The sequence below is a fragment of the Helianthus annuus genome, chromosome 4 (genome assembly GCF_002127325.2).
Source record: "Helianthus annuus cultivar XRQ/B chromosome 4, HanXRQr2.0-SUNRISE, whole genome shotgun sequence".
NCBI lineage: Eukaryota > Viridiplantae > Streptophyta > Magnoliopsida > Asterales > Asteraceae > Helianthus > Helianthus annuus.
The window spans coordinates 38,017,899-38,043,436 of record NC_035436.2 but is presented as its reverse complement, the minus strand read 5'-3'; the positions used below and the strand labels follow the sequence as shown (position 1 = coordinate 38,043,436).

The 25,538-nt window shown below is 37.3% G+C and overlaps 1 pseudogene; it reads right to left on the bottom strand.

Annotated features, from left to right (window-relative positions):
* Nucleotides 1-1,645: 1,645 nt before the first annotated feature.
* Nucleotides 1,646-23,671, bottom strand: LOC110933230 (annotated as a pseudogene).
* Between the last annotated feature and the right edge of the window lie 1,867 nt (nucleotides 23,672-25,538).

The window sequence follows — 25,538 nt, the reverse complement described above, 5'->3', positions numbered from 1 at the left end:
TGCCTTTATCGTATGCCGGTTAGAGTAGAGAAGATTAGTCTTCTTGGTACCTCTTCCAAGTTGGTGACTGATCGGATTCTCGAAATAGGGGTTCTTACATTGAGGGGGAGATCAGAGACGAAAGTCATCGGGAAATTGTTGGATTTGTGAAGATACGAGATTGGATCTTGAAGATTCGAGATGAAATGATCTCAGACACTCAGTTGAAGACCTTGATCAAGATGGTGGATGTACATTTTCGGAGTTTGGTTTGTTATTAATTTATCGAACCAAACTTCATGTCTTTGCGGAATTTGAAGTGTTTGATGTTAGGCATTGGAAATCCGACGTTTCGTTCTTCTACTGGTTAAGTTTGAAGATTAAGGTATCGAGCGATATTCTTACATGTGGTTGTAGGTCGGTTCGCGTTAACTTGATTTGGGAGTAGTTTGAAGGGGAAGATATGCAGTGTTTGATGTCGGATTCTTCGGGTTTCTCAAAGCGGACATTTAAGTGATCGTCAGCAAGTCTTTAATTAGAAGGGTTGAAGATCGTTATGCTCTACCTAAAAGATCAAGTCTCAGCTTAAGTTGAAAGCATGCATGATATCATCAGTCAAGGGGGAGTCTGTAAGTGCAGTATCCGGTGATTGAAGATTATCGATGCCACACAGAATTGATGCAACAGTTAAGGGGGAGACTGTAAGTGCAGTTCCTGCCGGGTAACTGTCGCTTATCAGTTCTGTGTCAACCAAAGCAGAAGTCCAAGTTAAAGTCAATGATAATGAAGATTATCAATTGCTGAAGGCATTCCGGATGACTTTCTAGTGTTTCGTATTATTGTATTGTTTTGTATCCCGGACAATGTCTTTTGTCCGGGTTTAGTCCCTAGCCTATATATATGTGTGTATTGTGTAGATTAGGGCAACTCTTGAAGCTTTGTGCACCTCTCCCAACTTGTTCATTCTCCTGGTGTGAATTCTAGAGAGAGAGAGACTATATGTTAGTGAGAGAAAGCTAGGGTTTAGATCTTTGTGATCTAAACCAGCTTGTAGAAGATGATGTATACTCGTTTGGTATGTAATCTGTGATGATTGTATTGAAATGAATGAGTTTGTCTTGCATCTTCTTCTTCATCTACCCTGTTCTTGTTGTTTCATGTCTTGAATCAAGTGCAATGTTTGATGTTCGTCATCGATCCGGTGCTTTCACAGTTTAGTTAAATGAACAAACATGAACAGAGGACGTGTTCGTTCGTTTATGTTCATGAACGTTCGGTAACATGTCCATTTGTGTTCGATAGTTCATTAGTGTTTTTAGCTTTTATATCTATTTAAATACTTCAAAATTCAAACAAATTAAATATCTAATAAGTGTCAGTGTATTATATATTTTGTTCATCAAATCAAATGATTGTTTGTGTTCGTTTGTTTGCATTTGTGTTCATTAACATTAGTTTGTGCTCATTTGTGTTCGTCAACGTTCGTTTTTGTCCGTTGCCTAAAATTTAAAAACAAACACAAACGAACACGAACAAGTTCATTTCCTTAACAAACGAACATGAACATAAAATCTCGTTCGATAAGTGTTCGTGAACGGTTCGCGAACACATATATTTCTTAACAAACGAACACAAACAAGGTCTTGTTCGTGTTCGTTCGGTTCGTTTGCAGCCCTACTAATGACAGAATCAGAAATCGGACATAGTCCATTGGTTTTATTGGGAAAAAGTTGGGGCTTCCTATAGTTATTTCTTTAGTTACTTCGCTTATTGCAACCAAAGTCTACAAAAAGATATATAATTAGTTCGTGAATGTGGTGGTGGGTTGTTGGACTCTGATTACAGGGGTGCGTTGGACAATCTGCATAGTTCTCTTCCCGATCTTGATCTCGGCGGTTTCTACATTAAAGACACCGCCCCCATTAAAGCCCAGAAAATTCTGGCGAATGCCTTATATGGCGAAATCGTCAAGACAGTTGAAGAGAAGTTTGCTTTGGCTCCGCGACAGCGAGCCGTGTTTGAGTGTTTGCGAGCCCCCCATGCTCAGGATTTCCTGTCTATTGTTCCCATCGAAGGTTTAGGGCAATGTATGTCGGCTGTGGAATACCGGGCTATCCTCAAGTACCGGCTGATGGTACCGCTTTTCCCGGTTGATGACCCGTGTCCTATATGTCGGAAGTCTTGCTTGGATTCTTTTGGGGAGCATGCAATCCGTTGCAAAGAATTACCAGTATTTAAATATCGACACGATTTAGTTCGTGATGTGCTTTTTGATGTCCTTAAGCGGGTAGGGATCTCGGCAAAAAAAGAAGCTCCGGTGAACTTCTTGACCGATCCATTAGAAGGGAGATCTACCCTACGGCCCGCTGACATTCTTGTTTTTGGATGGGAAGGAGGGAAACACGCGTGTGTTGATTTGACAGGTGTGTCCCCCCTCGTTGGGCTAAGGGACCACGGGTTCATGACGGGCCAAACAATAACAAAGGCAGAGGCGGCCAAAGTAGCTAAGCATGAAAAAGCTTGCATCGAGAATCAACACGTGTTCGTCCTGTTCGCTTTCGATACTTTTGGCGCTCTCGCCCCTGACGCGGTGCGGTTCCTCAAGCGGGTTCAGCAGGTGGTAAGCAGTAACACCGCGCATGTTAAGGGGCAGAATTTTGTGTTTAGCAGGGTAGGGTTTGCTATTCAGAAGGGGTAGCGGCAAAACTTGTTGCTCGTCTACCTGCCATTAGTCTGTAATCGTCTCTGTTTTTATAATATTAATAATATAACAATCTGTCAAAAAATATAAACCATGTAGATTAGTATTCAATAATGGGATATGAGCGTCCAGGCGTTACACTTGTAATGTCAGTATGTATTTTTATTTTTAAAAGGTGTATCACGTAAGTTTCATGTGATGATCATTTACAAAGACGTTTTGCTAATGTATGTGATACATTCAAAAAGTAAAGCTTCCTGAAGTGCGATCAATATTATGTTGTTGTATATTGTATCACAATATTAAGAGCATACCGGATTGTTGGCGGCCACTCCACCATCAATAAGATTGAATTCTTTAAGTAACTTTCCTTCAGAGTCTTCGGTTTGGAACGAATGAGAAGGAAGATAAGTTGGTGCTGCCGACGTTCCAATGCATATATCTGATAACTTCGCATCCAGGCTCGGGTGCTTCTTTAACTGATGAAATAAACACAAATATTAGTACTTACTTTAACTGATCAAATAAACACAAATATTAGTACTTACAGCAATCCTATGTTTTATGAAGATATAACTAGAAAATAACTTTCATTCGTGAATTGCAATTACAACATTTATTACGTCTAAAGCACGGCAAATTGATGGGTTCGTGTGCAATAAAGTACGTCCTATTTGCGTAATCAGATTGGTGGTGAAAATTTTGAGCAATAGTTGTATTTGTTATATCGAAAACGTTTGTTTGGGGATTTTCTCAGATGATGTAATGGCTCAGTTTATAAAAATGAAAATTCGTAGAGAGCAAATGTAAGAATGTTGTATTTTTATTATATATTCTATAATGAAGACTAAAAAATTTTATTATGTATTTAAAATTTGGTTTGGTTTTACCCTTTTCCTATGTTACCTGACTTGACACATGAATTTTTTATTTTTTTTAAAAAAGCACTAAAAATGGTTGATATCCATGAAAAAAATCTTGGGTTCGTCAATTAATAAATACCTGATAGCTTGAGAAGATTGTTGGCTGCAGACGTTTGATGTCAAATGTTGGAATCACAATATATGTTAATGCTTCATGTAGTCGCTTTTCTTGTAGTTTTTCTTGAATGACCTTGTGTAGGTGTTCACCATCATATTGTGGTCCGGATAAAGCTTTGATCGCCTTTGCTGCTGGAGCCAATGGATTGCTATATATCATGCAAAAGTTTGAGTTAAGACGTTATAGATATAGACAGTCAATCGACCACACAAAGTTGTCACATATTGACTAATTATACATACCCATCATGTGGGAAGATTTTAGGACAATGTTCAAGATTAAAACTTTTGACATCCTTAGCTTCAAAAATGGGACGGCCCTCTTCGTCTGCTAGTCTTGCGTTCTCACCATCCAATCGCTGTTAGGTTTCAAGAAGTCTTTAAATTGATACTTGAAGAATGAATAAAAAAACAAAACCCAAAAAAAAAAAAAAAAAAAAAAAAAAAAAAAACCCTTGTATCTAACCATACTTAGGAGAGTGGGGGTGGTCACTAGTGATAGAATTCTATCACTCACAATATCCAATCATCTCTCCTGCATGTCATCAGCCACTATTCTATCACTCACAAGCATTTTATAGTGGTGGTGGTCACTATTGATAGAAAATAGCTATTTAAAAATAGCAAACAAAAGTTGAGGGGCTAATTTGCACTTTTCATCAAAGTTCTATTAATTCAATTGCATAAAAGACAAAACAATCTCTTCAAAACAAAAGTTTTCAACGCGTTATCATTTTAACGCGTGAAGAAGTTGGCGGCGACGGTGTGCGTGATACATTAACGAGTGATGGGCAGTCCATCACGGACCGCCCCCACTCCCCTTATAAGTTGTACCTATAGTTCACGTTCGAGAAAGTCAAGGATCACACTCGGGATGATTCCTCGTACCCCACCACCGTGAATGCTAAGGCTAGAGGGTATGGTGATGGTCCTCCAAGGGAGGATGATCCGCCACGTAGGCGCCACATCATAGTCCTCCCAAGGATGGTCCATCCCACAAAACTAGAGGGTATGGAGGATGGTCCTAGATGATCCTACCCCACCACTTTTATGTTTTTTATTTTTTTAATCTTCTACTTTTTTTAGCATTTTAAGGGTGGGGGGTATGGTTAATCACTCTAGGGTGATTGAGTGATTTTCTACCCAATAATATTATGCCATGTCAACTCACCATTCCACTCCTCATTTTGCACTCAATCAGGGGGTATGGTTAATCAATCTAGGGTGTTTGAGTTATATATTTTTTGATTGGTTATTCTCTCCTCTCTCCTCTCTCCTCTCCTCCATCACCCTTCTCCACCTTCGGTGACTTTACACCGATTTCTCACCCTCTCTCCTACTCAAACACCCTAACTCAATCATGGGGTTATGGTCACCGATCGGTTACACCCACTCAATCACCCACTCACCGAAGATTATACCTCCCATCCTAACAAATAAACTAACAAAATATTTTCATTAATATTAAAAACATTACATAAACTTAAAAAAACATAAACTTAAAAAATAAACTTAAAAAAAAACATAAACTTAAAAAAATCCTAATATATTAAAATAAGCTACTAGTCTTCGTCCTCCATGTCGTTGGCGGTTTCGTTTTGAGCGTTGTTCCAAATGTACTCCACCAAGTCCGCAGTAGGTTATGATGTGTGTACTCCTTACGTAGAGCGAACATGTTCAAATCTTGTTGTTCCCCACTAACTGGAACAGAATTTCCAGTAGAAGCGTTTTCGTCGTACTCACATATCGCTCTACCTATGTCTTCAATGATCATGTTATGAAGGATGATACAAGTGTACATAATGTGTCGTAACCTCTGTGGTGTAGCCGAGCGTGCTGGATGTTCAATGGTTTGCCATTTTTTTGTAGAACACCAAAAGCCCGTTCAATATCTTTTCTCGCACCCTTTTGATACTTCGCAATTTTTTTTCTTTTTTCGTTTGTCGGGTGCGGAATAGTTTTAACGATTGTCGAGTACGTTGGCTATATTCCATCGGCTAGGTAGTAACCTCACCTGTATTCCACCCCCGAAACCGTAAAACTTGTGTCTGGACCTGTACCCACCACTACATCGTCAAATATCTGTGACTGGTATATGATGTTAAGGTCATTGAGCGAACCAGGTAGACAAAAAAAAGCATGCCAGATCCAGAGATCCTGTGACGCAACAGCCTCTAGAATAATAGTTGGATGTCCATGATCTCCCCTAGTATACTGACCTTGCCAGGCAACTGGGCAGTTCTGCCACGGCCAATGCATGCAATCAATGCTCCCGAACATTCCTGGAAAACCATGTCTCTGTTCGTGTGCTTGATATAATTTTTTAACGTCGTTTGCGTTCGGCCTCCGCAGGTATCTCTTGCTGTATAATTTGACAACCCATTCGCAAAACTTGTGCAAACATAGACGTGCAGTTCTTTCAGACATCCTTATATACTCGTCTAATGCATCGGGTGCGTAACCGAATGCCAGTTGGCGAATGGCCGACGTACATTTTTGTAAATTACTGAAACCTCTTTGCCCCCTAGCGTTGTTTCGCAGTGTAAAAAACGGACCAGACTGGGCCATGTCGCCTGCGATACGTAAAAAAAGTGCACGACTCATGCGGAACCGACGTCGAAAAATCTCGGGTGTGTACACGGGTTCGTCGACAAAATAATCGGCTACTAGTTTATCGTGGGCGGCTATAAATTTAAAATGAAACATAAATGAAATTAATTATAAAATACATTTTCAAATCTATATAAAACATAAGGAAAAAAATGGTAAAGTACCTTCTTGGTCTCGATTTAATTTTGCTCGTCTAGTTAGCCATTGTGACGACGCTTCATCACCCGCCATGAAGACCTGAGCCGCGTTCATAATCATGTTGTGCATAATTGCATCCTCTTCCGACGATGATGAATACCACGTAGACGAAGAAGATGAAGAAATGGAAGAAATGGAAGAAGGTGAAGCCATGGTAATTTTTGAGAGAGAGATAGGGTGGTAGTGGGTATAAAATGGTATAAAAATTGATGAGTTTTTATAAAAAGGGAAGAGGTGTTATAAAATGTGAGAGAGATATGAGATTGTAGTGGGTGAAAAGTTGTGAAAATGGTGTAAAAAATGTGAGTATTTATAAAAGTGGGAGTGAATTGGGTATAAATTTGAATTATAGCCGTTATTTAATAAATCAAAATTCTGAATTTGAATTTTTTTTAAATGGTCATCTAATCAAACGGTCCCCACATTTTTTGGCATTTAGTGCCCGTCGCCAACGTTTGGTGCAAGCCGGAGAGGACGGGGACCGGGGAGGGGGGGGGGATGATGTTCATGCCGGCGCCGGTCCAAGACGTATGGGGGACGGACCCCATACCCACCAGCCTAAGGATTGTGATTAGATTTCCATATGTTGGTGGTTGCAAAAAGGTGATCTTGGTTCTTCCTTAAAAGACATGTTGGATCAAATGGATGTTGTGGTTTTTGTGTGGATGAGATTTGTTATACTATGTGAGGGTATATTTAGAGTGGAGATTTGTCTCATTTTAGTTTGTTGGAAGATTCATAGCTACAAGACGTTTCAAATTTTTTTGGAAAAGTGAAGGGGTCAAATGTTGACTCTGTGTGGTTTATTGTTAAAAGACAGCAGAAGTTGCTTGGAAAGTAAATTTCATAAGACAGTATTAGTATCCAATTATTATAGGTTTATTGTTAAAAATTTTACGTAGCCAACTTGATCACCTTTGGAATTTCAGATCGTGTTCAAGTTCATATGTATGATACGATTTTCGGGTTCTGATCGGGTTCAGATTCGCGTAATAAAATTTTCGGGTTCGGGTCGGGTTAAACCCCGCTAACCTGCTAAACGACCCATTTAGCAACCCTTTCTAGTACGGAGTATATGCATTCTTCTACGTCAAATTCTTCACCACCATTTTAAAATGGTGTAGGACATCCATGCAATTTGAGCAAATAAATTATTTAATATACTGAACTTTATGATATAAAAACGCTTCGAGCAAAAAGTTTAACTGTTAAACACGTGAAATTAATTTTTAATAGTTAAGCCATTGGCCCATTATTAACCATAACTATTATCAATGTTAAAAGTTTTAAGGGTCTTTTTAACTCATCAATTTTAAGTTTAAAATATAGATAATCTAATACTAATAAAAAGGTCCCCTTAATGTCATATGACATTTTTATAATAAAAGATTTCACTAAAAAGCCATGTGTCAATTTATAATTTGCCTTAATCATAATAAATAATAAATAATAATAAGTAAATTAATATAAAGACTATTAAATGATTGAATTTAATATATATATATATATATATATATATATATATATTAAAATAATCTTATATTAATGATTATATCTCTTCAATATTCTTAATATTAATTATCTATTTACTTATACTTTAATAGAATATCTCTACTTTAATAAATAAAAACATACTTATCAAAAGAAGATGAGATAACCAAAAATACATCCATCCATCCATCACTATTTGATGTAACCAAAAATTTCAAACTTCATCATGTTTATAGTTTGTTATTATGATTTTCACAATTGTTAAACATATATACAAACAAACGGGTGGGGTTCGGCTACAAAGTCCATTTTACCTACAAAGTGTACAAAGTCATAAAACACTACAATTTTAGCCAGAAAACACACTCAAAACCCATAAATAACATAGCGAAGATCACTAAAACACAATATCCAAACCATAACAGTCCTTAAATATTTCAAACACACCATCATACAACTATATACAACTATGAATATAAAACACAACATGATAATCAACATAAAACACACTAATGTTAGTCATTCGATAATCAAAGCCTTATCATCCAAAACACAACACAAAACCCACAAATATGGTGTTTTTCATAATCTTCACTATGTTATTTGTGGGTTTTGAGTGTGTTTTATTCTTGACATTATGATGTTTTATGACTTTTTACACTTTGTAGGAAAAATAGACTTTGTAGCCAACTCCCACCCACAAACTATATATATATATATATATATATATATATATATATATATATATATATATATATATATAAAGTGTAACGCACAATAGGGCTTATCGTACACTCGTACGCGATTGTTGAATTACATGTTATAAAAAATCATGTTGGAAATCGCATGTTGGTATTTTTGATGAAATCGCATGTTGGTGTATAAAACAATTTCGCATGTTGGTTTTTCAGCACAAATCGCATGTTCAGGAGTGAATTCGCACCAGATCGTATGGCTGGGATGATTGCGTACATTTTGTACGATAAGAGCCATTGTACGTTAACTTGCCTATATATATATATATATATATAATGTAAGTATCTATAGAAATCCCACTTTAATTTAGAAAACCCGGGAAACTCAAAGCTCCCGATTTTTTTTTCTTGAAAAAATTTACACATGTTATATACATGTTTTTAAGGGTTTTGGGCAAAAAAAATCAAAAAAGCGCCGAGTAGATATTTAAAAAAAAAAATAAACAAGTTTTGGTTTAACACATGTTACAAATATGTCAGATGAATGTAACATGTGTTACACCAAAACTTGTTTATTTTTTTTTATGTAACACCCCCAAAATTCCACCTACGGGAACCCCGCGAGGCGTGTTACGCATCAGAGTTCGAGCCACCAATCACATTGAACCAATGATAAATATTTAGATAAGTCCTGACATTAATTATCAAACAAGATGTCTACATGATATTAATTCTCAAAAGTTGTGTAGCGGAAGCATGTAATCGTTTCATAATAATAATCAAATCAATGTATTGTTTATAAGTGATTCCAAGAGTCTCGATCCATGACCACTCCAGCACTTCCAGATAGCAAGTCCATGTTCCAAGACTAACGACCTACAAGCATGCAAACAAGTGTGTCAGACTACGCTGGTGAGTTCAAAGTGTTGCTTACGTGTTGTATTACCAGATATATGTTAATGCGATTCAATGATGCGTTGCGATGTTGCTCAAGTTAGTTACCCTAGGGACTATGCCCTTACGTAACCGAGGAGTGTGCCCCTAAGCAACCCACTATGTTGTCCAGTTAGTTACCCTAGGGGAACCGCCCTTACGTAACCGAGGAGTGTGCCTCTAAACAACCATAGTGAAACCCAGATAATTAGTACCTAATAGCGCTATCAACTAATCACCCCCATTGCCCTCCAGGCAATAACCAAAACCGATTAAGTTATTTACCCAATGTTTCCCTTCCAAATGTTTACCAGTTGTCCCAAACCACCGGGACGCATGCTTGAGAAAAGTGCAGTGAACTCACCTTAGATTGCTCGGTATTTAGCACGTTACTTTACCCGTTCCCAGTTGGTCAATCAAACCCTATCGTGGTTATCAAGGTTAGTCAGTTTTGCGACTACATATCCAATTCATGTATTTAACAAGTCACTTGTAACAGTCATTGTCGTGTAATACATCACAAGTAATCGTATCTCGTGCACGTTTATCACACAAGTTCATGTTCATGTTTTCAATAATGGTTACTTATCTCAAACAGTTTGTATCTAACACAGCAATCTACATCACATGTGCATGTCACGCATTATCATTCACAGTTTGTATAAATCCCAAAGAAACCGTATGGATATGTAATAGCTACTCAGTTCACGCATGTAATCATTAATTAATCATACACAAACATGTTCTAGCTTATCAACATAATAACCATCTACGCTTTCATTATGTAAATTCATGAAACCTTATCACCCCTAACAGTAACTTACCTAGTTGAATTAAAGCAAGCATTACTTAACATATCACATATATAAACTTAACACACCAATCATCAGTGATTAAATCTTCATTGCACTTCTAACCTCATGCAGCCCTATTCCGAGTACATGTATGCGGCCCATTTAATTACCTAGTGGACCGGTTTGGCAGCCCAAATGCACCTGTTCGGCCCCTCTTTTGCACGGCCCACTAGCGAGCCCACCATCAGAATTGTGTGTGAGCCGGTGATTAAACAAGCCCAGCGATATACAATTGGTTTTAATTCTGATTTATTGGCCCACCTCATCTAACCCTAACCATAACTAAGCAATTACAGTATCAATCGACAACATGGATTTCATGCATCTCATTCAGTTTACGCCCCATGTTATGTATTTACCCTTGCAATCACGTATACATTAAACATCAATTAATATAACAACCCATGGCCCTATCATACCTCCTATTAACCAATTTTTCTGTGAATTAATTTGAGCCACACTCCAACTAATTACCCAAGAAGTCACATATAACACGTTAATCCCTAATCATGTATATACGATGCAATTACTAGCATATTAATCAGCCCTCAACATAATCCTCATCAAAACAACATCCAATTTTTATGAGACAATCACAACCGAATTGTTATCTAGCATGCGTATAAGACTCACATATGAACAAGATTAAACGAGTAAGATTCAACACGAATAAGAATTCACTAACCACAACTCGATCCAGTAGAACGATGCTTCGAAGAGGGGGGGGTCGTCTTCGTCTGCCGCACGTATGTATGGAGTCGTAGGGTTTAGTTTTGAGTTTTATGATAAGCAATCAAATAATATTATGCTAATAGATATAGGATGTTTGGGCGGTTGATTTATTTGACCGAACTAGTATTATACAAATAGGAAAGGTAAGCCTAAGCCCAATAGATGGACTGCCAAAACAATTGGATAAACAGTTTGGGCTTTCTACTCTAATTTGTTTCTTCGGGCTCCATAGGATTGGGGTGCGGCCCAATCATACATACAACACAAAGCTTGGCCCATTACGCCCACGCATTCATTCAACTACAATATATCTTAACACGTTTATCGAAATCACAGTTTAACGGATTTATTAAAACAAGGACGGGGAAAAAGTAATGAGAGGAATCGGGACCACAAAACCAAGTGCACCAACCTTGGGAGTTCGGGTTGTCACATCATCCCCAACTTGAAAGAAATTTCGTCTCGAAATTTGACAAGTAAGAACTGAGGAGTGAAGTGAGGAAATTAGGATTATTGCGAATTTTGCTCGGGTGTCACATCCTCCCCATGTTACAGAAATTTCGTCCTCGAAATTTAGGCTATATTATACTCTAGGCTCCAATTATGAGTTTGTCGATAATTCACTAAACACGTAGTTAAATACGGTTTCACGAAAGTTCACTAAATAATATAAAAGTCATATAGCATATAAAGTCAGATAACATATAAATTCACATAAGTTATATTTCTTTATTTGTTCAGGAATAGTGTTCTAATTGTTCATCAACGTTCGAGTACAACCCATGTGTAATTCCGTAATTCCCCGAATCACCGTTATGTGAGTGTTATGCATGAATGAGTGTTTGAGGTAATAGAGTTTGTGTTAATTGTGTTAAACTAAAAATGTCTTGCTCCTAAGTAGAAACACACGTTGAGTTAATAGGAGCTTGATAACGAAGAATGTTGTGACAAGTTATGCTAAACTCAAGAGATGCTCACAAAAGTTGAAATACGAGTGTGTCATACATCTGTATGGCATTGCCTGATGCATTTAGCATGTGCGACCGGGGGGGGGGGTTGTTGCACTAAATATAACTGGGGTGAGCTATACGCCTTCGAATTTGGGGACTTGCGAAAAGGCAGTGTTTAGTTATCATGGATGTTGTATATTAAGTAGCCAACACTTCACGAAGCAAGTGTATCTAATGTATATCTAGAGCTTACCAGAATTGAGGCGGATGTCGTACATCATAAACGAAGGGTCGACGAGATAAACCGAACTGGAAATGTGTTAAGGTAGTTTGTTACAGGCTAAAATGCTCAACCCTCAAATCACATGTGTCGGGTTCTCCACCAAGATTTTCTAGAAGCAAAATATGTGAATGTGATAAAGTGGGTGTAAGAAATATATGTTTATATATAGTATCGCTACCGGCGATCAGAACTGGTGCAGTCACCCCTATCGAAGATCAAAGGTGATGCCATCGTATGTAAGAATTCGAGAAAGAAAATATAATTTCTTGGAACAGGTGATTCAAGCAATTCAATCAATCGATTGAATGAAAACTCAAGTTAGGCATTAATCCCTATTTCCGACTGGTATCATCTTGACTTGTTCGTTCAGAGGGAAAAGAGATTTTCAGTTGATATTGTTCGTGATATTTTGGTCGCAGTTGGTCGTAGTAAATGGCCAGCCTTCGGTCAAAGAGAGGTAAGCATGGAATAAAGAGGTCGATGAAGCTATACATAAGCATGGTGCTTTCACACGGAAAAGGGGTGTTGACTTCGACATACCTCACGGAAGTAGAAATTTTATTTTATGCTCCTACACTTAATGAACTTAAGTATGGCCTGTTGCTTCTCGATTAATGTTCGCAGAGAGAGATTTAGACAAACGAGAATTAGCGTACCACAGGGTTAGACAAGGACTATGATATCCATTTTACCACAACCAGATAAGACGCGAAACACATACCAAGACGTGACTATCATCAATCTGTTCCACATAATTGTTTTAGATTCATTAGTAGAATGATAAATCCGATGATGATGGTGTAGTTGGTTGCACACACAAGCGGTATAATTAGAAATAAGGTGACACTACCGGTCATTGGAAGCGTTACATTGAGGGTGTTGACACAATATGAATTATGTTGAAGAGTAACGGTTGGTCGAATTCATAGTGATCCGGTTTAATCGGAGCGTTCTCCACAGTCGTCAAGCCTGCCGTATGCGAATAAGAATGGTTCACTAAAATCTATGTACGAAATTGAGTGTGTAATTAATCGAACACGTATGAAGCCAACTTTGAAGGGTTGAACTAAGGCGTGTGTATTAGGAACATCAAGTACGTCACCAAAAGGTTTCATTACAAGGACACGAAAATATTTTCGAAATGATATGGTCATAAAATAATACACAACCATCCTCAGAGTACAAGAAGTGATCACTAGGTATCAAAAGAAGAGTTTATCAGGTTATTTTTAAACTAGAGCACAATGTTATAGGAGTTTATGCGTAGACAATCGAGAATGTAGTGTGACCATGATAATGGAATGATAGGTTTATCTATATCAAGAACGGTAACTAACTGTCACCTTAAACGGTAAGCGTCGGCCAAGGCAAGGGCTAGGGGATAGACTAGTTTAGAGAGGAAAACTGTTATGTAATAGCAATTCTAGCAATACAAGGAGTAAGATTATTGTTTATGTCATCATGTTTATCCGGGAGTTGATTAACTTATACCTCCGTCCTCCGTTGTCCCTCATGGTTCTATATAAGAGAAGGGAACAATCTTAAGGGTCGAAATGGGGTAAAAGTCGAGTATCACCTTGAAATCTACAAACTACCAAGTTTACACACGATAGGGCAGAACCCTTCTCACGCTCGATAAGCCTCACTGGGACTTGCATGCACCCCGCGTTATTATTAAGTGTGCACCCATAATAATAAGGCAATTTGCATGCTTATCTCAGTGCCTCTTAGCTTGCGCTCAAAGCTTCCCCCCGTTCAAACAACACAACAGATGATATCACAGTTCTATGGTTTACATGAGTCAAAGAGTAGTGTCACACTATCGAGTCACTATGGTGTTAAATGCTCCAGTTCATGTGTGCTGTGAGTGTGTGACTGCTAAGCAAGTAATGCAATGAGAGAGACGAACCTTGCAATCTGGAGCTGAGTGTCATGATCGATTTTCGAAGTTGTTCGGTTATAGTCTGGTTTTACAAAACGTTTTAAAACCTAGTTCACTATAACCAGTGGCTCTGATACCAACTGTAACACCCCCAAAATTCCACCTACGGGAACCCCGCGAGGCGTGTTACGCATCAGAGTTCGAGCCACCAATCACATTGAACCAATGATAAATATTTAGATAAGTCCTGACATTAATTATCAAACAAGATGTCTACATGATATTAATTCTCAAAAGTTGTGTAGCGGAAGCATGTAATCGTTTCATAATAATAATCAAATCAATGTATTGTTTATAAGTGATTCCAAGAGTCTCGATCCATGACCACTCCAGCACTTCCAGATAGCAAGTCCATGTTCCAAGACTAACGACCTACAAGCATGCAAACAAGTGTGTCAGACTACGCTGGTGAGTTCAAAGTGTTGCTTACGTGTTGTATTACCAGATATATGTTAATGCGATTCAATGATGCGTTGCGATGTTGCTCAAGTTAGTTACCCTAGGGACTATGCCCTTACGTAACCGAGGAGTGTGCCTCTAAGCAACCCACTATGTTGTCCAGTTAGTTACCCTAGGGGAACCGCCCTTACGTAACCGAGGAGTGTGCCTCTAAAAAACCATAGTGAAACCCAGATAATTAGTACCTAATAGCGCTATCAACTAATCACCCCCATTGCCCTCCACGCAATAACCAAAACCGATTAAGTTATTTACCCAATGTTTCCCTTCCAAATGTTTACCAGTTGTCCCAAACCACCGGGACGCATGCTTGAGAAAAGTGCAGTGAACTCACCTTAGATTGCTCGGTATTTAGCACGTTACTTTACCCGTTCCCAGTTGGTCAATCAAACCCTATCATGGTTATCAAGGTTAGTCAGTTTTGCGACTACATATCCAATTCATGTATTTAACAAGTCACTTGTAACAGTCATTGTCGTGTAATACATCACAAGTAATCGTATCTCGTGCACGTTTATCACACAAGTTCATGTTCATGTTTTCAATAATGGTTACTTATCTCAAACAGTTTGTATCTAACACAGCAATCTACATCACATGTGCATGTCACGCATTATCATTCACAGTTTGTATAAATCCCAAAGAAACCGTACGGATATGTAATAGCTACTCAGTTCACGCATGTAATCATTAATTAATCATACACAAACATGTTCTAGCTTATCAACATAATAACCATCTACGCTTTCATTATGTAAATTCATGAAACCTTATCACCCCTAACAGTAACTTACCTAGTTGAATTAAAGCAAGCATTACTTAACATATCACATATATAAACTTAACACACCAATCATCAGTGATTAAATCCTCATTGCACTTCTAACCTCATGCAGCCCTATTCCGAGTACATGTATGCGGCCCATTTAATTACCTAGTGGACCGGTTTGGCAGCCCAAATGCACCTGTTCGGCCCCTCTTTTGCACGGCCCACTAGCGAGCCCACCATCAGAATTGTGTGTGGGCCGGTGATTAAACAAGCCCAGCGATATACAATTGGTTTTAATTCTGATTTATTGGCCCACCTCATCTAACCCTAACCATAACTAAGCAATTACAGTATCAATCGACAACATGGATTTCATGCATCTCATTCAGTTTACGCCCCATGTTATGTATTTACCCTTGCAATCACGTATACATTAAACATCAATTAATATAACAACCCATGGCCCTATCATACCTCCTATTAACCAATTTTTCTGTGAATTAATTTGAGCCACACTCCAACTAATTACCCAAGAAGTCACATATAACACGTTAATCCCTAATCATGTATATACGATGCAATTACTAGCATATTAATCAGCCCTCAACATAATCCTCATCAAAACAACATCCAATTTTTATGAGACAATCACAACCGAATTGTTATCTAGCATGCGTATAAGACTCACATATGAACAAGATTAAACGAGTAAGATTCAACACGAATAAGAATTCACTAACCACAACTCGATCCAGTAGAACGATGCTTCGAAGAGGGGGGGGGGTCGTCTTCGTCTGCCGCACGTATGTATGGAGTCGTAGGGTTTAGTTTTGAGTTTTATGATAAGCAATCAAATAATATTATGCTAATAGATATAGGATGTTTGGGCGGTTGATTTATTTGACCGAACTAGTATTATACAAATAGGAAAGGTAAGCCTAAGCCCAATAGATGGACTGCCAAAACAATTGGATAAACAGTTTGGGCTTTCTACTCTAATTTGTTTCTTCGGGCTCCATAGGATTGGGGTGCGGCCCAATCATACATACAACACAAAGCTTGGCCCATTACGCCCACGCATTCATTCAACTACAATATATCTTAACACGTTTATCGAGATCACAGTTTAACGGATTTATTAAAACAAGGACGGGGAAAAAGTAATGAGAGGAATCGGGACCACAAAACCAAGTGCACCAACCTTGGGAGTTCGGGTTGTCACATTTTAAATATCTACTCAGCGTTTTTTTGATTTTTTTTTTTGGCCCAAACCACTTAAAAACATGTATATAACATGTGTAAATTTTTTCAAGAAAAAAAAACATCGGGAGCTTTGAGTTTCCCGTGTTTTCTAAATTAAAGTTGGTTTTCTATACATCCTTCCCTTATATATATAACGTAAGTATATATATATATATATATATATATATATATATATATATTCCATCTTCTACTTTGATAACACTTTTTAAAATAATAAAATATTAATTTGAAATAAAATATACTAATCCTTTTGTATTAAAAAAACAAAATTCTTACTTCGTAAACGCATGATTTAAAATGAGTAATGTTATATTTCTTTCTTTAATTTTGTATGTATAGTTCATATTAGGGTTATATGTATTCATATTAAAATTCATATTTATTATGTGTAATGCAAGAAATAATATGAAATATAAAAAAATTCAAAATTTATAATTGTTATGTCTTTCAAACGCAACCAACCTCAACAATAAGATATTTATTTTTAAAATCTCATTCAAGTTTGTATAAACTGAAACACGTATTTTTTTCTAAAAAACTCGATAACTCCATAACTATCTTAAAGCCTTTCATTTTCTATGATTAAACCCATGTAACACATAGGTCTATAACCTAGTATGAAATAAAGTTAAAGGTTAAAATGAAAAAAAAAAAAGTTGATAAACTATGAACGTAAACCCTACTAAAACTTTTGTGTAGTTATTAGTCCTTGTTATGTGTGTTTAGGACACACGTTAAACAAACTCGTTTATAAAAAATATACAAATGTATAATACGTTTTGTTGATAAAATAATGTGTGATAACTTAATTAGTGAAGTATACACACTATTGGATCAATTTTATGATAACAATTAACAAAAAAAAGCAGATTGAAAACTTGACTAGAGGATATGAAGAGGTTAACATGACAATTAACAAGTTACAGGTTAATGATAAAGTTTAACCAATGTTACTGAAATTAGATAACTGTTACAAAAGCCAATGATGCCGTGTCTCAGCGGTTGAGGTGTGAGGGTTTTCACCCACAGGTCCCGGGTTTGATCCCGGGCCTAGTGGGTTTCCCGCACGGGGGCGAGTCCGGTCCAACCGGGAGGTAGCTTTCGAGCGCCGGGGGATTCGAACTCGCGGCTTGCGTTTCACCAGCCTGGGGATTTTCCATTGATCCATACCTTTCAAAAAAAAAAAAAAACTGTTACAAAACGTACGAAAAACGGGAAAAGGTAAAAAAAACGCTAAGGGTGTGGTCATGACCCAAACATAACATCTATACGCTCCATAAGTTGGTGTCACTGTCACCCTCTACCACTATCACCCTTAGGGTGTGGTAATGACCCAAACCACTATCCCTTTTATTTTTTTAATACATTATTGTCTTAAAATCATTTAGTGGGAGGGTCGTGGTTGCCGTGGTTTAATCCACGCGAACCGCCATGATATAATTAGAGGATGGTATAGTGCATGAATAATAGTCCTATATGGCAAATCATGACCCTCATACCCTTTAGCCTAATCAATGCAAGAAAAGTTTACAAGTTTATGCATCGTTAATTGGTGAATATTTGAGGTTGTGCAAATGGAACAAGAAATGTCTGAGGATGATAATAATCATCGCAAGAAAAGATTAGAAGTTTACACATCGTTTGGTAAATATTTGAGGTTGTGCAAATGGAACAAGAAATGTGTGAGGATGATAATGAGAGACTTATTACACAAATTGATTTGACAAATAATTGTATATATTCTAGAATATGTTCTACTAAGTATAACTTGATTTAAAAGACCTAAAACCTGTTTGAATATTTAATTTGGGTTCGAATAAAGCCCTATTTATAAATTGTAAATTTAGATTGGAAAGATTGGTTTAATTTCCCTTTATATATGATGTAGTACGGTTCGGCTTGGTTTTTTGCTTGGCCGTCCGATGTTTTTATAAAAAATTACATTTCAAAAAAAGGATATTGGTCACTAAATGTATTTATAAATATAAAAATATTGAAATTTAATAGATGTATGTTTGTATTAAAGAACATGGTTCTCTTACAATAAATTCCGATTTGTACTAATAAATAGTGCCCATATTTTGCTGTATTAGGACAATTCTTTCGAGAAATATAAATAAATGTGCTTGTGAAAAATAAGAACGAAAATAGAGAGAAACCAGAGCGTAATTCTATTCATTCGTCACTTAATCAACCAACTACAACAACAAGGTGGTAATAACGGCGCATATAAGTCTTTTCAGTGGCGCAGATCAGTCTCTTGCCGCCGCTATTGCCACGTTTTCTTGTAGTGACCATTACATATCTATTATATATAATAAATGAAAGTAATTTGGGCTACGTGTCACTTAATTAGCGCATCGTTTTTCTCCTTTTCCCGCCCAACAGTAACCACTGCCCTTTATTCTCACATTTTCACAAACCCTATTTCATTCTTCTCCTTCACCTTTCCATACAAGATCCCTTTCTCTCTGATGTTCATCCTTCTCCTTCTTCACATTTTCATCTCCTCAACAACGTCCGGCAGAGCTTACTTCTATTCGATACATCTGCGTTTGAAACCCTAAATCATGTACCGTCGAGTAGTTGAAGAACAGAATAATCATGTAAGATCTATTTTTTCATTCAGAAATTTTATTTCGTTTTATCTATTTTCTTATACTGAACACGATGAACCTTTTTGTACCCTTAGAAGAAGAAGCAGATCTCCTAGGGTTTCTTATCGTACTCGATGAACCTTTTGTACAATCTCCTGTTAATCGGTGACACTGGTATGTTGTAATAATGTTTTATTATTGTATATATATGAAATATATGAATAACTTTGTTTGTAGCTTTTGATTTTGTCTTTCCTTTATTATTGTTTATTCGGATGCTTGCTTTGTTGTATCATGTGACTACGAGTAGACTGATTTTGATATGTTTGTAGTTTTATATCTTTCACAAGCTGTTTTGTTGATTTATTCACCCATGTTAGTGATTTTTGATGCTCCTATGTTTCTTGATCCTCTGTTTTTATTTCAACTTTCATATTATTATTCTAGCAATCCAAGCAGAATATATAGATTTTATGCTTATTTTTTATTATTATTATTTTATAGAGTTTATTGATTAGAAGCAACTTCTGCCGGACCGTTGTTGAGGAGATGGAAATGTGAAAGAGAAGGAGAATGACGGTAAATTCATTGTTGGATTGTTTATGTAGTTTATAACAACCATCCTGAAATTTTTCCGACACCCTAAAATATATTAGAATGTCCCAATATGTCCTTAAATACACCCCATATGCTAAAACCGAGCCCAAAATACAATATATAATTAAAAAATAAAATAGACATAAGTTTTTGTGTCGCTCGCGGGCCGCGTAGACCATCAAGGTCTCTTACGCGGGGCGCGACAGCCCGTCAACGCGGCGAAACCCTGAGCCGACACGTGTCACGATCGTGTCGAAGCTAGTTGTGATGATCGGTCAAGGCTAAGGTCTACGCCCCTATGTCGCGGGCCGTGTAGACCCTTCCTTTCTCTTACGCGGGCCGCGAGGGAAGGTGAAGGGTCACCTATAAATAGGAGACATCGGCCTCCAGCTCCAAATCGCACCGAAACATTATCTCTCTCTAATTTATGAAGAATTAACATAATTCTCGGGTATAATACCCCCCTAAATAACGAAGTTCTGCTCCGTTGTAAGTATTATAACCCTTGGATACGTATTAGATACGCTGCCCGATTGATCTAGGGTTCCGTAACGGCTGTCGTGGTTCTGCCCGACGTAGTCGTTGGAATGCCGTCTCGTGGAGGGTATTACTAATGTTAAAATGGGTTATCATACTAACACGTGTGCATTTGTGTAATTTATAGATTGTCACCAGGAAACCCTTACCAAAAACCTAAGACAGCAATGTGAGTAATCTCCTTTTTGCCAACTGTTTTTACAAAACCTCACACAATTAATTATATATTAAGAAGTTATTGAGTATTTGTAAGGATACAATTATCGTCGGTATGTTGGGGTTTTGTATACAAAATTTGTTACTACCTTGCGAGAAGTAACATGACCACAAGTCAGGTTGATAGTACCGTGGGTGGTAATTGGTATGACTTGGAAACAAATGTAATTGCACGACCGCCCTCAATACTGTACAATGGTTTTTGCTTAAACTTGATTAAACTGGGATTCACTCGCCAGTATTTCCCATAGACAAAATATTTTTAAACGCGTTTCAGATAACAAAATGTGAAAGCCAATTAAAAGCCAGCTGGACAGCACTGAAGGCTTGGAAAAGTGGCAATAAAGTTACCTAAAATAAATAGATGTTTTATTAAATAAAATTGGGTTTACTCCTTTGAAAATGTGTGTACTTGAAACTTGGGATTTTTCCCACGTGTTTAATATTATGAAAATGTGGTATTTTACTCTGATAAAATATTTTCTAACTACGGTCCTGATGTAAATTCCGCTGCCAAAATGGATAAACACAAGATACCACCAAAATTGGCCGCGGCCGCCCGTTCCCGGGGGTTAGGGGACGAGGGTTGCGACATAGTTAACTAAATTGAGTAGCTTAACTACTTAATTACAGAGAAGTTTTTGAGATAGTTTTTACACTTTATATTTTTGTAGCAAGTTGTACTTCATTTGTTCATGTGGCAATTTTATATTTGCAGGCTTTTGAATTAAGGTTGGTTGTTACTTAATTTGTGTTTGCTTTAATGATTTTCAGTTTCATGAAGTCATTGTTTAGAAACTGATTTTGTTTTCAGATCTGTTGATAGGTGATACCAGCCCAAAAGTTTAGGCTTCATCCCTTTTTGTTATTCGGTATGGTACTCATTTCCAGTCCCACTTTCAATGAGGTTGTGTTAGTCATGTATTTGATTTTGCCATTTTCTTTACAATTGAAGTTGTGGAGAGACGAATTAAGATGGTGGAGCGGAACACAATCTCATATGAGTATAGGAGTTTTAGTGCATGATTGAGATCATTTGGACCCATGTACTGTAAGTCATTGAATGTTTTAATCTTACAATCAGTTTTACTTTGTCTTTTATGAAGGTGTTGTTGTCATGGATATCAAAGTGATTGCACAACACCAAGGTAACTGTTAGGATCTGTGTTTCTTTTTTATTGTGTATTCGTTTAGAAATTAATGAAAGATGAACAAGTAATTGCAGCGGAATTAAAATGGAAATAAACTTTGCATACAATCAAACAGGATAAATGCTTTCAACACACATGTTTGAACATTGAACCGAATGATTAAATTTATTCCACTCACCGATTACAACTTTGCATGTATGTAACAAACTCCCCCTCAGACTGAGCTCACAGTGTTTGTTCGTACAGGAAGAAAAGTGATGAAGAGCTAATAGAACAGTACAGGGTACTGTTCTATTTATAGGCACGCCCAAACCACTGTGGCATCTTTGCTGACGTCACCATGATAGTGACATCTAACCTCCTAACAAACTCTAACTACTGCCCTCATTACAACTACTGATAGCAAACAACTGATTACAATATATTACATAGAAATAAACTAAACTACTGATTCTTCATTCCACTGCTTATCTTCATCAGTGCTTCTAGTCTTCAGCAGTACTTGAGATGAGGCAGTTGTTTGAGTCATCAGCATTTTGGTCTTTATCAGTTCTTTGGAATCAACAGCAGTTAGGAAAGGCAGTAGTTGTGTCCATCAGTTGTTAGAGCCATTATCAAGGGGAAAGCTTGTGTACAAACATCTGCTTATTCTGGATCCACTGCTCTGATTCAGTTTTGGCTTTAATTATCTGATCCTCTGATAGGGTTCAATCCCAACAATCTTCCAGAGTTGCCTTTTTTGTAGGTTTGGGGGGGCTTTTGAGTTTTCTTTTGTCTTGGTTTTCTGGTGGTTTTAGGTGTGGGTTTCACAGCAGTTGTTTTGCTGCTATGATCACCTAGAGCAGTGGGCTCAGCAGCAGGTGCAAGAGGAGCAGTGGTAGCTGCTAAATTCTGCTCAGGAGCCTCTGCTTTTGTCTTAGTAGGCTTTGATAATCTTGTAAAAGTTTCAGGTGTTAAGCCATTTATTTGAAAAGGTTCACCTTGGATGAGCACATGAGCATCATCCTTTCCAAATTTATTTTGAAAGTAAAAGCTTAGGAACCTTGGAAATAATAAAAATGATTTTGTAGTAACATTTTTTACTAAATCATCAAAGATCTCCTGGGAGTAATTAAAATTTTCATTATGTAAGATAGCATAACCCAGGTATTGGATCTTCAATGGTATTTCATTAAAAGCAGTTGTTTTATTTGAGACACACATCAAGAAGGTATGGAATAAAAATCTTGTTGCAGGAGGAAATTTACCTTTTTGTAACGTATCCCTTCTCATTTCTTCTGCATACCCCCTTTCAAGAAAATCAGTTTGATACTCGATTTTAGGAAAAGAAGTTTTACCTTGCTGATCATCGAGTTTGAATACCTCTGAGATGGATTGGGGTGTAATTGTGACCTTTTTACCCTTTATTGAGGAATTGATCGTTATGATGGTCTCACCTTGAGTTTCAAGAGTTGCATTTTTCCAATATTCTCTCTGGGTTTTTAGGTAAATCGGAGCATCAGCAGTCAACAGAGTTTTGTACTTTGTAGATGAAATAGCGTCAATGATGGAATTGTAGGTTTCGATGTTGCTTGGTTTTGTCAAGAGACCCAAGTAATTGTGAGGGGCTTTGTATGGGATTTCGATGGCTTTTTCCGTGGGTTTTTCAGATGATGAAGACTTTGATTTTGTCATTGTGAAGAAGAAGAATGATGAAGGATTTGAGAGAAAGGGATGATAACTGCTTTTGAGAAAGGAATTTTTGAATTCGATTCGACAGTAAAAACCTTGTTTGGGGGTTTTGCTCAGGGTTTTATACAGGAAAAAGTGAATGCTGACGTGGTAGCGGTTACAAAAAGATCTGACCGCTATGTACTGTCCACGTGCCAACCCCTAATGAGTAATGGAAGACAATTGTTTTATGAAACCACTAATGAAGCAATATTAGTGGTTGTAACGATACAATGAAAACAATGGGTGATTTTAACTATCAGTGGATAGCTTATCAGTGGTTGAAAACACTGATTTTGAACAACAGTGATTACCAAGGAAATGAGAGAACAGGGGTTGGCTTTCAGCAGTGGACAACTTTTAACAGAACAGATGTTTTAACAAAACAGTGGTTATGGCAGACTTTTAAGGATTTAATGAAAAATTCATTTTTAGCTATTTTTAAGGATGGATTTTTTGATTTTCTGAAAACATTTTAATGCTTTTATTCATAGAAAAACAAGATTATGCTTGTTATTCCATGTTCAGCATGCCAATCCTAGAGATCAAGCTTTCAAAGGTGGATGCGTCTAATGCTTTGGTTAGCACATCTGCCAGCAGATCTTTAGTTGGAACATGGTGCAGAGAAATCAAACCTTTTTCCTAACAATCCCTCACAAAATGATGTCTGATATCAATGTGCTTGGTGGTTGAATGGGAAACTGGATTTTTAAAGATATTTTCTGCTGCCTGGCTGTCCAACATGAGTGGTGTCTTTAGGGCAGTGATACCAAAATCCAGCAACTGATTTTGAAGCCAAAGCAGTTGGGCTGTACAGCTTGCAGCAGCTATATATTCTGTCTCAGCAGTGGATTTGGAAACAGCTGCTTGCTTTTTGCTTTGCCAAGACACTAAGCAATTGCCTAGGAATTGGCACCCTCCTGAAGTGGACTTCCTTGTCTTGTCACATCCAGCAAAGTCACTATCTGAGAAACCTGAAAGCTTGATATTTCCATCAGCTGAATACCAGATACCAAGTGTGGGAGCACCTTTTAGGTATCTGAATATCCTTTTTACAGCAATAAGGTTTGACTTTCTAGGGGCTGATTGGGATCTTGCACAAACACATGTTGCAAACATGATGTCTGGCCTAGATGCAGTTAGGTACAATAAAGACCCAATCATGCTTCTATATAAAGTTTGATCAACCAAATCATCCTTTTCATCACACATGAAAATTTTATTTGTTGTTACGGGTGTAGTGCATGGTTTACAATCATCCATCTCAAATTTCTTTAAAAGTTCTTTGGCATATTTGCCTTGATGGATGAAAGTGCCATTTTGCAGTTGCCTTACTTGGAGACCAAGAAAGCACTGGAGTTCACCCATTGCACTCATCTCAAACTCAGCTGTCATGAGTTGCCTAAACTCTTCACACATTTTATTACATGTGCTTCCCAAAATGATGTCATCCACATAAATCTGGACAATCATCAAGTCTTTCCCTCTCTATTTTACAAAACAATGTTTATCTATTTTACCTCTTATGAAACCAATGGAAAGTAGAAAGGTGGAAAGAGTTTCATACCAGGCCCTTGGTGCTTGTTTCAGGCCATACAAAGCTTTAGGACACTTTTACGATGTTCTAACATGTGCTTACATACTTTTAATCTTTTGATACACTTACAAGCGTCCTTAGGAATTAATTGATAGGACCCTTATGATGTAACATTATAGCTAATTTAGTACCAAGAAAAGGGTCCTAATATACCAAATAAGATTATGAAACCAACTTTATGGTCGCATAATATGTCTATAGACAACTTAAATAGCGTCCTAAAAAGAACATATT